This window comes from Macadamia integrifolia, chromosome 8, assembly GCF_013358625.1.
Source record: "Macadamia integrifolia cultivar HAES 741 chromosome 8, SCU_Mint_v3, whole genome shotgun sequence".
Taxonomy (NCBI): domain Eukaryota; kingdom Viridiplantae; phylum Streptophyta; class Magnoliopsida; order Proteales; family Proteaceae; genus Macadamia; species Macadamia integrifolia.
This window is the reverse complement of record NC_056564.1, coordinates 4,640,229-4,653,378: the sequence shown is the minus strand read 5'-3', so window position 1 is coordinate 4,653,378 and position 13,150 is coordinate 4,640,229.

Sequence of the window (13,150 nt, the reverse complement as noted above, 5' to 3'; positions counted from 1 at the left end):
AAGACCAAAATGATATGTGGTGTCTTTGGGTTGAGTATATGCTTTAGAAATTTCTTGTTCACTTCCATTGGCAATGTGTATACAAAATGTACTTGGGAGGACGGTTACAAACATATTCTCATATCTAGATCACAATATCAGATTTTTTTTTTTTCCTTTTTCAGCTCAAAACCGCTATCTGATTGAATGGTCATTGCATCAGTGTGAGACCAATTAGGGGAGGTACACAGGCATCCAACGAGGGTGATGAGTGGGTGTTTGGGGTGCACCTAATGAGTGGTCTACAAGGGTAAAATGGAAATAAATCTATTTTATAATAAAATTTGTTAACAAGAAACCCCAAATGTCAATTTTCAAACTTAAGGAACTTGAAACGTCTTTTTTGCTAACAAAGGGCACCTCAGATGTATTTAACCTTCTTCTATTTTTAAACCAGTTTTCCCAAGGCCAGAGTGAATGGACACCGCATATCTTTAGATGAGCATCGGAGTATTGGGAGGGTAGTTTTGGAACATACTAGAAACCTATAAGGGTTTATAAACCCTAGGATGGTGGGTGATGGAAAACTTTCTTCTTTATTTATTTATCTTTTTGTCAGCAGCCTAGGGTTTCACCACTTTTTTTTTTTTGTTTTGATTGGGGATTTCATCACATTTATCCCAGCCAAAAGATATGACCGAATCCCTTAATGATACTGTCTGTATTATGACATTAATATCTTTCCTTCCATTTATATTGATATTATTACCTCATTTATAAAGGGAAAAAAAATAAAGACTCAATCAAAAATTAAAACCGTTTCTATAGAAGATCATATGTTCCACATTCTGTAACGTTTCTCAATCTCAACCAAAACCTTTGAAATTTTCCTAATATATTCCTTCCTTTAATATATTATTTTCTCATTTTAATACTCTTATCAGAAAAAAAGAAAACAAAAACTCTATAAATTCAAACTGTTCTAAAGCTACCCATCAATCCAACAATGGCTTCAGCCCCAATAGTAGTAGTTCCATTCTCATTGCTTTTCTTTGCTCTTTCTCTCTGTTTCTGTGATGTCTCTGCATCAGTTCTGAAGGGCAATGGAAATCTGATTCAACAAACATGTAAGCAAACAGATAATTACAAACTTTGTGTATCTCTGCTTCAATCTGATCCACGCACTGCATTGAAGTCCAACCTCAATGGCCTTCTTAATATTTTCATCGACACCGCGATCATGAAGGCAATTAGTAACAAATTATATGTCGACGGACTACTTAAGGCGGCGAAAAATGGAGCATCTAAACAATGTCTTGATACATGCAAGAACAGCTATGTGTCTAGTATTTCTTATCTTCAAGAATCTCTACCTGAATTGAAATCTAAGACATATTGGGCATTGAGGATGGATTTGTCTAAGGCTCAATTGGGTGGTCATCAATGTCAATTTTCAGGTTCTTTCTGTGAATTGAAATTAAAGAGCAGAAATGATGATTTTGATCAGTTATCTCGGTTTAGTTTGAAGTTTGTGGATCTTATTGATCCCAACCATAAGCCTCCTTTGGTTTATTAATGATGAAGAGATACATGTAATGAAGATTTTGGATTAATAAAGTTTCTATTCTCTCCTTTTTTTTTTTTTAATCAAATATTATTAACAAATAAACTTCACCACCATCTGCAATGTATGGGATTGATGATAAGAACTGTAAGTTATAACACAAATTATTATACATTCATGAAAGGCTTCTTGGGTTTCTTGGATTTCTCTAGGCTTCGCTTGCCTACCTTTGAATGCGGCCTCCACAGGCAAAGCAGAATTACTCAGTCTATTTAGCCTCCATCCAGTTAGTAAACCAATGGAATATAGAGGGAGAAGATTGTTGTAAAGCCCCGGCATTGTGCCATGATAATGGTGGGGTTACCATTATCCTTTGTGTAGTGACAAATCTTGTATGTGTTACTAAGAATAAGAAAAGGAATTTGTCCATTTTTTGAGGTCTAAGGGGGTGGAACACATAAGAAGACTCTGATGGAAAAAAAATAGTGTACTTGAGTTTCCTTCGGAATGGTAAGATCTTTGGAGAGAAGGGGTTGATCCTATCATCTTGACTTGGTTATGCATTCTCTCTTTTTTTAACAATATCGAGTCAAGCTCTTCTCCTATCCGTATCGAATGGAACATCGTAAGTATTGGATTATCATGCATATCCTTGATCCAGCCTGTGTATTAGTTGTAATCCTTATCCCTTTCCCTTGTAATCAGATGTATTAGTTGTAGTCCTTATCCGTTTCTCTTGTAATCAGCTGTATATTTCCTTGTATATCCACATCCCCCATCAGTTAGCATAGATCAAACAAGCCATTAGTTTAAATTAAGGAACTGAGTTGTACACTTATGGCTATAAAAGCCACCATGTATAGCTGATTTAAATCAAGTGAGAAGAACCAATTTTCTTCATATATTTTCCATTATTCAGTCCTTTTATCATGGTATCAGAGCCCAACATAATTCATCTTTGGTTGACTCTCATTTGGAATTTTGTAATATTTGCCCTTTGGCAAAACATTCTCGATCTCCATTTACTTTAAGCACTACATCCACTATCTCTCCTTTTGAGCTAATACACTGTGATATTTGGGGATGGTTCAATACACCAAGCACCATTGGTTCTCATTACTTTTTGACAATTGTGAACGATTACTGTCACACCTCGCTCTCACAAAGTTGAGTCAGTGACCGAGTTAACACTGGTTAACTCACAAACCTGCCAAGATCAATAATGTTGTACCTGCAATACAGCATACGTCTACTAATCTAAGATCGGACCTGTATTTTTAGGGAAAGACTTGTTTATAATTATACCTATAATTGTTTCCTAAATACTTGATACCCAAATTGAATTATAAGAGTTACATACATTTGGACCCAAAGGCATGATATATATACAAAAATACATCAATTTAAGCATCAAGTAACAAAAAATGAGTACATAAAAAGAACAAAAAAGAATCACTAAGGAGTCACAGCTATCACGCAGCACAATCCTTGCACGTGCAATAGGCATCGTGCTCGAACTCATCAGGGACCCACCAGACCTCAAATGAAAATTCCACGGTGGGACCCGGCTCCTGATCACTAGGCGGGTAACCTACAAAATCATCTAAAAAGAGTTGTGCACGTGGGATAAGCTTACTAGCCCAGTAAGTGGAAAGGAAGATCACACAAGGCAAACCACACAAACAATCACAACACAAATGCGCCTATATGAGATTTATTTTAGCCTTATTAGCCTAACAACATTACTAACTCATAGGTTTTGTGCTACTCACAATCACAATGCAAGTATGCCCCGGGTACGAGCCCCGAATCCCATCCTGCGATATGCCCATAGGGTTGTCAGAGAAGGCCTACCATTGGTACCGAAATTTAAAATGTAAGCTGAGTTTCGATAAATTTAAATGACAAAAAGTAAATGGGTGATTCCACCCAAAATAAAAGCAGTACGATCGGCCCTCTGAATATATCATCAGGGTTATCGACTGTCCTAGTGATCAGTCGTGCGTACTTCTAACCGCTACAGGAGTTCGACAACCGTAACCCAATGCTTTCCCCCAATGATCTCCCAATACATAAACCCCTATTGGGAAGGGTCATAGCACAAGGGTAAATCACATCCTAGTCATATGCCTCTACATGAGCATAGTACGATTACACAATGGTGTCGCGTCCCATATCACGTGCCACCATGCATTTGTTTCCAAGCCGTCTACAGAATCTAAAATCTAGCATGCATATCATGTTTAAGTGAAATTCCTCCATCACATACATCAAGACATAATGAATATTCCATCATAAAGTAAAACATAGTATATTATGTAAATGCATATTCAAATATGTGATATGGCATATGTGATGTTTAGTCTACACACAAGTGAGATAATGACATGGCTAGACTAACACATGTTAAATGATGCATAACATTTTAAAATTAAATCAAAGTCCAATCCTCACTTATCTGTATATGTACATGGTGCTTGTACTCGGTACCAAAAAGATCCAACGTGTGGGTACGCGTATATTGAGTGTAACCTATCATAAACAAAATGATTTATCATTTCATAATTTTGGGATCAAAATCATTATGTTTGAACACTATAATCGGGTTTAGAATCATAAATGGGGTTCACCCATCAAATTTGGACCAATTCTAGTAATTCTAGAAAGACCGGTGGGCTAGAGCTAAAGATCTGTGGGGCTAAGTAGCCCGTCGATTTCTGCCCATCAGTTACTCCAGAACCTAAAATCTAAGTTCTGGAAACTCAGGTGGACTAAAACCAGAAGACCAGTGGGCTATGTAACCCATCGGTTTTAGCCCATTGGTTACTCCAGAGCCTAAAATCTGAGTTCTGGAAACTCAGGTGGGCTAAAACTAGAAGACAGGTGGGGTAAAATAGCCCCCAGTATTTGAACGATAATTTTTCGATCGTCATTCTCGACTTTCTTCCAGCTTAGGGAACTTGTTTGGAGACGATCCGTCGACTCAAATCACTTATCTAAGGTCCAATCATGTACCCTCAACCTAGATCTAAGATCAAATCAAAAGGAAAGGAAGATTCTCACTTTTTTCTCAAGAACACTAATGAAACCCCAAATTTCACTTTTTTTGCTCAAGAACCTCCAAATACTTTAGATCTTCACCAACACTTCTTCCAAATCTTTCAAAATCATTATACATACCTTCCATTAGACCTTAGATTTAATTATCCAAGTAGGATTAGTAAGATCTAAGTGAATTCTTTCCTAAAAATAAAAAAGAGGGTTTAAGGATAGGGTTTTCTTAAGAATCTTTGGAATGTGTACAATACCTATCTCAAATCGAAGACCTCGACGAGCTGATCATAAATCTGGGCTCAAAATACCAAGACCCAGCTCCGATGAAGCTCTACGGCCAATTTCCCTTCTTTCTTCTTCTTCTTCCTCTTTTCCTTTCTTCTTCTTTCTCTCTTTTCTTTACTCTCCCACCGACCAATTAACATTAATGAGGGAAAAGACAATTAATGTCACCCCCCTTTATACTTGGGCCCCCAAAATATCTTCTAAATCTCAGGTGAGCTATCTTAGGTGGGATAAATTTCAGGTGGGCTATCTCAGGTGGGCTAAATCACAGGTGGATATATCTCAGGTGGGTATAATCTCGGATGGGTATATCTTAGGTGGGTATAATCTCAAGTGGGTTAAATCTCAAGTGGGCTATCTCAGGTGGGCTTCAATGGGAATAACTCCCACATAATATTAGATTATGTTGACACCCACAAATACTAGTATGTACCTTTAATTTTTATACATGGCCTCGTGGTGTGTGCAAGTGCAAGGCATGGGTGCACATATTACACTTGATACCTATCCGATCGTGTCAGGCCAACCCAAGTTCAAGGTCACCCTTTCCACCATATTCCATATGGTACCGATGTCGGTTCTCTCCGGTTCAGCCCCTATATGATCAAACCAATTCAATACGGTTAATTAGACCGGGTTTAGAAAGTAGGGTATCACATTACCCCCCTCCCCTTTTTGAAAATTTCATCCCCAAAATTGTAGTATCTGGTTGTCCGAAAAGATGAGGATACAAGGTTTGAATATCATCCTCCTTCTCCAAAGATGCCTCTTCGATTGGGTGGTTGGTCCATCGAATCTTCACAAAAGCAATAGAGCGATCACGAAGAGTTTTCACCTTCTGGTCTAAGATCTCAGTCAGATGTACTTCATATGTCATATCAGCTTCTAAGTATTCCGGTTCCACAGGTAGTATGTGGGATGGAACATGAATATACTGCTTCAACATGGATACATGGAAGACATTGTGATTACTGCTGAGGGAAGGTGGTAATGCCAACATGTATGCTACTACTCCAACTCGCTTCAAAATCTCAAATGGCCCAATATATCTCAGATTTAACTTACCTTTCTTGTGAAATCTGCGCAAGCCTTTGGCAGGAAATATTTTGAGGAACACTTTCTCTCCCTCTTAGAATTCTATTTTCGTCCTACGACTATCTGCATAGCTCTTTTGACGTGATTGGGCTGCATCAATTCTTTCTCTAATGACATCAACTTTATCACATGTCATCGGAATCATTTCTGGTCCAAGCATTCGATGTTCACCTACTTCGTCCCAGTATAGAGGAGTTCTTCACTTTCTACCATATAATACTTTATATGGAGCCATCCCAATTGTAGTTTGGTAGCTGTTGTTGTAAGTAAACTCCATAAGAGGTATATATTCCTCCCAACTACCACTCATTTCCATGGCACATGCTCGGAGCATGTCTTCTAATGTATGTATTATCCGCTCAGACTGTTCATCTATTTGTGGATGGAAGGCCATACTTAGATTCAATTGTGATCCCAAGGCTTGCTGGAAGCTTTTTCAGAATCTGGAGATAAACCTCAGGTCTCTGTCTGATACAATGCTCACTGGTACACCATGTAAGCGTACAACATTATCCATGTAAAGTTGTGCATCCATTCCCTTGGGTATACGCGGTAGTCCAATGAAGAATTCCATTATAATGTTATCCCACTTCCATTCAGGTACTGAGAGCGGCTGAAGAGTGTCAAAAGGTCGGTGCCATTCAACTTTGACTTTCTGACATGTAAGATGAGTCAGCACATATAAATCTATTATGGACTTCATTGCTGGCCACCAGTAGTGTTGCTTTAGGTCTTTATACATCTTGGTACTTCCAGGGTGAAAAGAGTACTCAGAACTATGTGTTTCCATTACTATTTTGTCTTGTATTACTTCGTCACAGGGTACATGCAATCTACCTCAAAACAACAGTGCCTCATCACCAGCTAATGTAAAGCTAGGGTCATTCATTTTTTGCCTTTGAATCTTCTCTCTGATCAACTATAACTCAGGATCTAGAGGCTGTTTCATTATAATTTATTTCCTGATAGATGAGTGTACCTGTAGAGCCACCAAGGACATAGTCAACTGTTGAACATCATCTTCCTAGTGTTCTAATTCCAAGGTCGCTCCCTCATACAAGACGATTTCATCTATTAACATCATTGCTTATACGAGCTCTGGATAGACAGCTAGATAGGAGAGTTACACAGTTTAAGCTTTTCGACTTAATGCATCTGCCACTATATTGGCCTTCCCTGGGTGATACTGAATATCACAATCATAATCCTTCATAAGCTCAAGCCATCTCCTTTGTCTCATATTTAAGTCTTTTTGGGTGAAAAAGTACATAAGATTTTTGTGGTCATTGTATATTTCACATTTTTTACCGTACAAGTAGTGACGCCAAACCTTTAAGGTAAAAACGACCGTTGCTAACTCCAATTTATGGGTAGGATAGTTCTTTTCATAGTCCGTTAACTGTCTAGATGCATATGCCACCACCTTGCCGTGTTGCATAAGTACACAGCCCAATCCGACTTTAGAAGCATCGGTATATACTGTCATTCCACCTGTGCCTTCAGGAATAGTCAACACTGGTGCTGACACTAGTCACTTCTTCAGCTCTTGAAAACTTTCTTCACACTCCTTTGACCAGCCGAACTTTATACCCTTCCTAGTCAACTTGGTCATTGGTGCTGAAATCCGAGAAAAGTTCTTGATGAAGCGTCTATAGTAACTTACCAAACCCAAGGAACTTCTAATTTTTGTTACACTCTTGGGTACCTCCCAGTCTACTATGGCTTTCACCTTATCTGGATCCACTTCGATTCCATTTTCAAACACCAAATGTCTGAGGAATCCAACCTGTTTGAGCAAAAATTCGCACTTGTTGAATTTTACATACAACTGTTGCTCTCTCAATCTCTGCAATACCATCCTCAAGTGTTTTGTGTGGTCTTCTTCTGACTTCGAGTAGATTAAGATATCATCAATGAAAATAATGACCCACTTGTCAAGAACATCGTGAAACACTCGGTTCATCAAATTCATGAAAGTTGTCGGTGCATTAGTCAATCCGAAAGACAACACTAAGAACTCATAATGACCGTATCGAGTTCTAAAGGCTATCTTTGGTATATCGCTATTCTTTATCTTGAGTTGATAATATTCGGATTTGAGGTCAATCTTTGAAAATACCCTAGCACCTTGTAGTTGATCAAATAAATCATCAATGCATGGCAATGGATACTGGTTCTTGAAGGTTAACTTGTTCAATTCTTGGTAATCAACGCACATACGTAAGCTTCCATCTTTCTTCTTAATAAACAACACTGGAGCACCCCAAGGTGATACACTCGGGCATATGAATCCCTTCTTCAGTAGATCTTCAATTGCACTTGTAATTCTTTCAGTTTTGCTAGTGCCATTCTGTACGGAGCCTTTGACATCGGGGCAACTCTAGGAATCAAATCTATAGCACATTCCAACTCCCTGTTAGGTGGTAGTTGAGTCAGATCATCTGGAAAGGCGTCTGGGAACTCTTTAACTACCTCTACTTCCTCTAGAGGTGTGACATTCACATTTAAATCAATTATAGATGCTAGGTATCCCTAACACCCATTTTTCAACAACTTCATTGCTTGCAGAGCGGAGATGAGGACCTTTTTATCCCGCTTTATCATATCCACTTGGTATATCAGTTCCTTCCCTTCATTGTCAATCACTTTGATATGTTTCTCAGCACACATCACATTTGCTCGGTGTACTGATTACTAATCCATGCCTAGTATAACATCAAAGTTTTGCATGTTGAACTTGATGAGTTGGGCATCTAACTGCTTTCCACTGATCTCAATAGTGCATGGCCCATATACTTCCTTTAGTTGTGAAATTTTTCCTGTAAGCATACTAACTATCATCTTATGTTCTAATATCTTAGGTGTCATGTCAAGTTTCTCAGCAAATCTCTTTGATGTAAACGAATATAAAGCCCTCAAATCAAACAAGACATATGCCGATATACCTGATACAGGTAGGATACCTAATACAGTAATGCACATAAGTATAGCATGTCATCAACATTTACCAAAAAGGTAATTCTCAATTTAAATTGTACCTACTACCACTTCTGTGCTGGCTTCAGCTTCCTTAGCTAACAAAGCCTACGTCCTTCCTTGTGGTTAACTCCCTTGAGTCAAAGAAGGTCTGTACTTAGAAGGATGATTGGCTGGTAGAGCTGGTCGGGCTCGGCAATCTTCAGCAAAATGCCCATATAAATGGAAATTAAAACAACGATTTTGCAAAGCTTAAACCAGAACAGGAGCTCTCTAAGCCTGACCTGTAGCAAGTGGAGGGCGAGGTGGCCTAGTAGCTGTGGGCATCGTACTGGCATTCGGGCGAAAAGATGTAGTACCTGGCCCACTAGCGGGTCGAGGAGGATAACCAGATGGCCTGTAGGACTGCCTATATGAAGGACCAAATCCGTATGCCTATATGAAGGACCAAATCCGTATAGTCCATGAAAATTCTTACTCGGGCCACCCGAATCCGCATAAGGGTTCGTTCTCTTCCACACTCCAGGTGTAAGGGATGATTCACCCTTCATCTTATCTTCTATAGTTTTTGTCTTTTGTACAATCAAGGCATAGTCGGTGAGATCTAATGCCTCAAGTATCGTGCTAATGGATACCTTCAATCCTTTCAGAAATTTCATGTCCTTCTCTTCAGCTGACTTCATGTGAGGGGGTGCAAAGTAGAATAGGGCCTCAAATTGTTGCTAATACTTAAGGACAGACTTGCTTCCTTGAGTCAAGGCCAAGAATTTTGCTTCCTTGCGGTCGCTAAAACTACGAGGGTAGTAGTTTGTTAAGAACAATTCCTTGAACTGTTCCTATGTGGGTTCCGGGTGTGTAGCAAACAATATGGCTTTAGAGGCTTGTCACTAGGAGTTGGCTTTATTCTTAAACTATAACCCCACATAAATAATCCTTTGAGTATCAATGCACTCAATCACTTCAAATATCTTCTCAATATCTTAGATCCATCGATCCGACTCTAAAGGGTCACTACCCACCTTAGTGAATGTAGGTGGTAGGTTCCTTTTGAATGACTCTACCACTCTTGTGGTATGGCCCACCGGTTGAAAATATGGCATATACGTCGGATGGTACGGGTAAGGAGGTGGCATCATATACAGAGATGAGCTAGTATGGGTGGTGTACCTCTAACCTATGCCCTAACACCAGGCCCTCTAGTTGGACCTTGTGGAATATCTACCCGAGGAGGATGACTTGGTAGTGCAGCATGCCACTGCTGTTGCATAGTATTCATAAATGCCTATTGTTGTTGGAGATTCTGATTCGATTGTTAAATCAAGTTTTCAACATCACCAGGGGTAAGTATTGGTGGAGGATCAGGAACTGTAGCCGTGGGTGGATCCTCATGAGCCACATTCTGATGAGTTGTCTCTTGAAGTTGTGGGTTAGATGCTTACCCCGTAGGTTGAGGCCTCCTATTGATTGGTCGCCTACCAATAGGACGAGTACCTCAAGGTGCACCTCGAGCGACACCCTCGGATTTATTGCGTACCATCATTAAGTGTACCTGATTCGCACGAAAAATTTCATATGAGTTAGTATTGTAACTCATTACACAATAGATCGAATTTTAGTGTGCATCCCTGTGCACTAACACCCTTAAAGCAGTCGAGGAAAATGCATATATCAATTCAACCTCCAATTTGTATCTCAATAAACATGTCGGCCAAATTTTCTGTATACACCCATAATTTTTCAAAAATGACACTCAAACCCTCCAAAGTAGGCCTTGTAGGACCCACTGGTGGAGTCAGGCCTTTACTGCCAAAATCGGCGGGCTAAAGACCAGTAGGCTTAGCTGGCTGAACCCCATCGATTTCATCCCATCGGAGTTACCCGAGGCTACGATTTAAGGGGTTTTAAACCCTGTTTTATGCCTAATTTCTCTTCCTTTCCCTTTCCTTCAAACTCAAGTGACCTTGGGCGATTTACTATGACTCGACTCACCGAATGGGTGCAACGATCTACTCGAGTATACCATTCATTTCTCAAAAATTTTGGGTTTTCTCCCTTTGAAATGGAAAAACTTCCAATGTGGTTGGGGCTTTGGTTTATCCTTTGATTTTCTCCATGGAAAATGATTCATATGCTAATGTAAAGCTTAGATTTAAGTTTCTAAGTAGTATGATCCATGAAATGGGAGCATTGACGAATTTTTTCTCCTTTTTATGCCCTAACTTGCGATTTTGGAGATTTTGTTGTGCATCTCTCTTATCTATGTCAATCTAGCATCCTTATTATGAATTCCTTTGTTTCCATTGCAATATTAGGCTTCGCTTGGGTTCCTTAACCTTTCCTTTGAAATTTGCCCCAATCGGATTGCATGATTGTTCCAAAAAAACCTTACATAACTTGCTTAAAAGAGGGCATCTATATTAGGAAAATTTTATCTGGCCAAATCTTGAATCATTGTTTAGATTTAAATCATAAATCCTTAAGTATATGAGAATCATAATTATTTGTTTTCCTTGTAAGGTAAACCCTTCATTTGGCTAAAATTCCTAAATTTGAAAATTTTCTACTTGATCGATATACCTATTTGAAATCCTTGAATTTCTTATCACAAACCTGATTAGGGATATGCTATCTCTTGTTTAACCTAGTAGGGCATTTCATGTTCTCTTGAAATGAAATATTCATCTTATACATCCTTGGACGGCTTCATGCATTAAGACTACCTCTTATTTGGGATCATTGTAAACCTCAATCACCCATGCATTTCTCATTCATCACTTTGCTTCACTTTTTTGCTTTTTTTTTGCTTAGTGGATTCCATCACCATACTCCTTCATATATATGTATTTTGAATCACTTGGCAGGTTTAGGTATCTGGGTTTTTGATTTCTTGTAATGTACTAGCTTAGATCACATCTCCTAAGACTTTTCTGCCATATGCTATTAGCTCATCATTTTCATCTCTTTGATTCCATTTCTTTTGCTATCTGTCTCAACTTGGTACTCTTATACTTTAACTTATTATTTCATATCATCTACTTACCTTTCTTCTTTGTATTTTCAAGATGCCACCAAGAAGAGGCAAAGAACCCGTAGAGCCATCAAGGAAGAGAAAGACTTCCAAGGCCAGGAAGAGAGAGGTAGGGTCATCTACATCTAGGGAATGGGAGGACTCATCTGACTATGATGAGATGGTCTTCTACAGTGCGAGAGCTGCGTCTTCATGGAGTACCTTCCTTTCACTATTGGTAATTTTGGAGAAACAGTTGAATGTGAGGCACTTTTCTCGTATTCACCTCCTTGAGAGGTTTTCTACCCTGGGTTGGGAGTCCATTCTCAACCTTGACCGGCCGTGCTACAAAGATTTGGTGAGGAGATTCTACTACAACCTGGAGGCCATAGAGGAGGAGGGGGAGTTTGCTATAGTCAGTATGGTGAAGGGTGTAGAGATCATCCTTACTACGGATAGACTGGCAGAGATTCTGGGTATCTCCTCAGAGGGCATGCACTACTACAGTCCTCCCAGGACCCGAGGCATAGGCCCACTGATGAGCCGGGACATACAAGAACACATCTATGAGGTGATTAGTGGTTCACCAGCGAGGCCAGCATCGGAGTTGGACTTTTCCCGTGAGGGTAAGGTGTTTGCTAGGTTGGTGCAGTTCAACCTAGCTCCTATAAGCGGTCACCGGAATCAGGTAGGTTTCATGCCCACATACCTAGCCGCTTGTCTGTTATCTACCCTTGAGGGCAATATGCCTAGATTATGCCTCCCCAATTTCATGCTGAGTTCCATGCATCACCATGCCTTACATCCCGAGGATGCCAACCTACCATATGGCAGAGCCCTTACTCTAGTCTTCGAGCACTTCACAGTCGACCTTACTGACGAGGAGGGATCGGTCCCGAGGGACAAGTTTGCTACCAGAAATTTGAGGCAGATGAACCTGCATGCCTTGATGATAGAGCCACAGGCGGCTGGGGAGTAGGAGGAGGAGGATGTAGAGCAGGAGGAAGGTGAGCGTACCAGAGATGATGGGAGTCACTTCCCATACCAGGAGGAGATCAGAGAGGAGGAGGTTATGGAGGAGGTGCCCTTAGACACTAGGGCAACATATCCTACTTTCCATACAGCTGGCGGTTCTAGATCGGCCAAAGCTAGTGGCCCAAACATTCCTACTGCTTCTGGCACATAGCCTA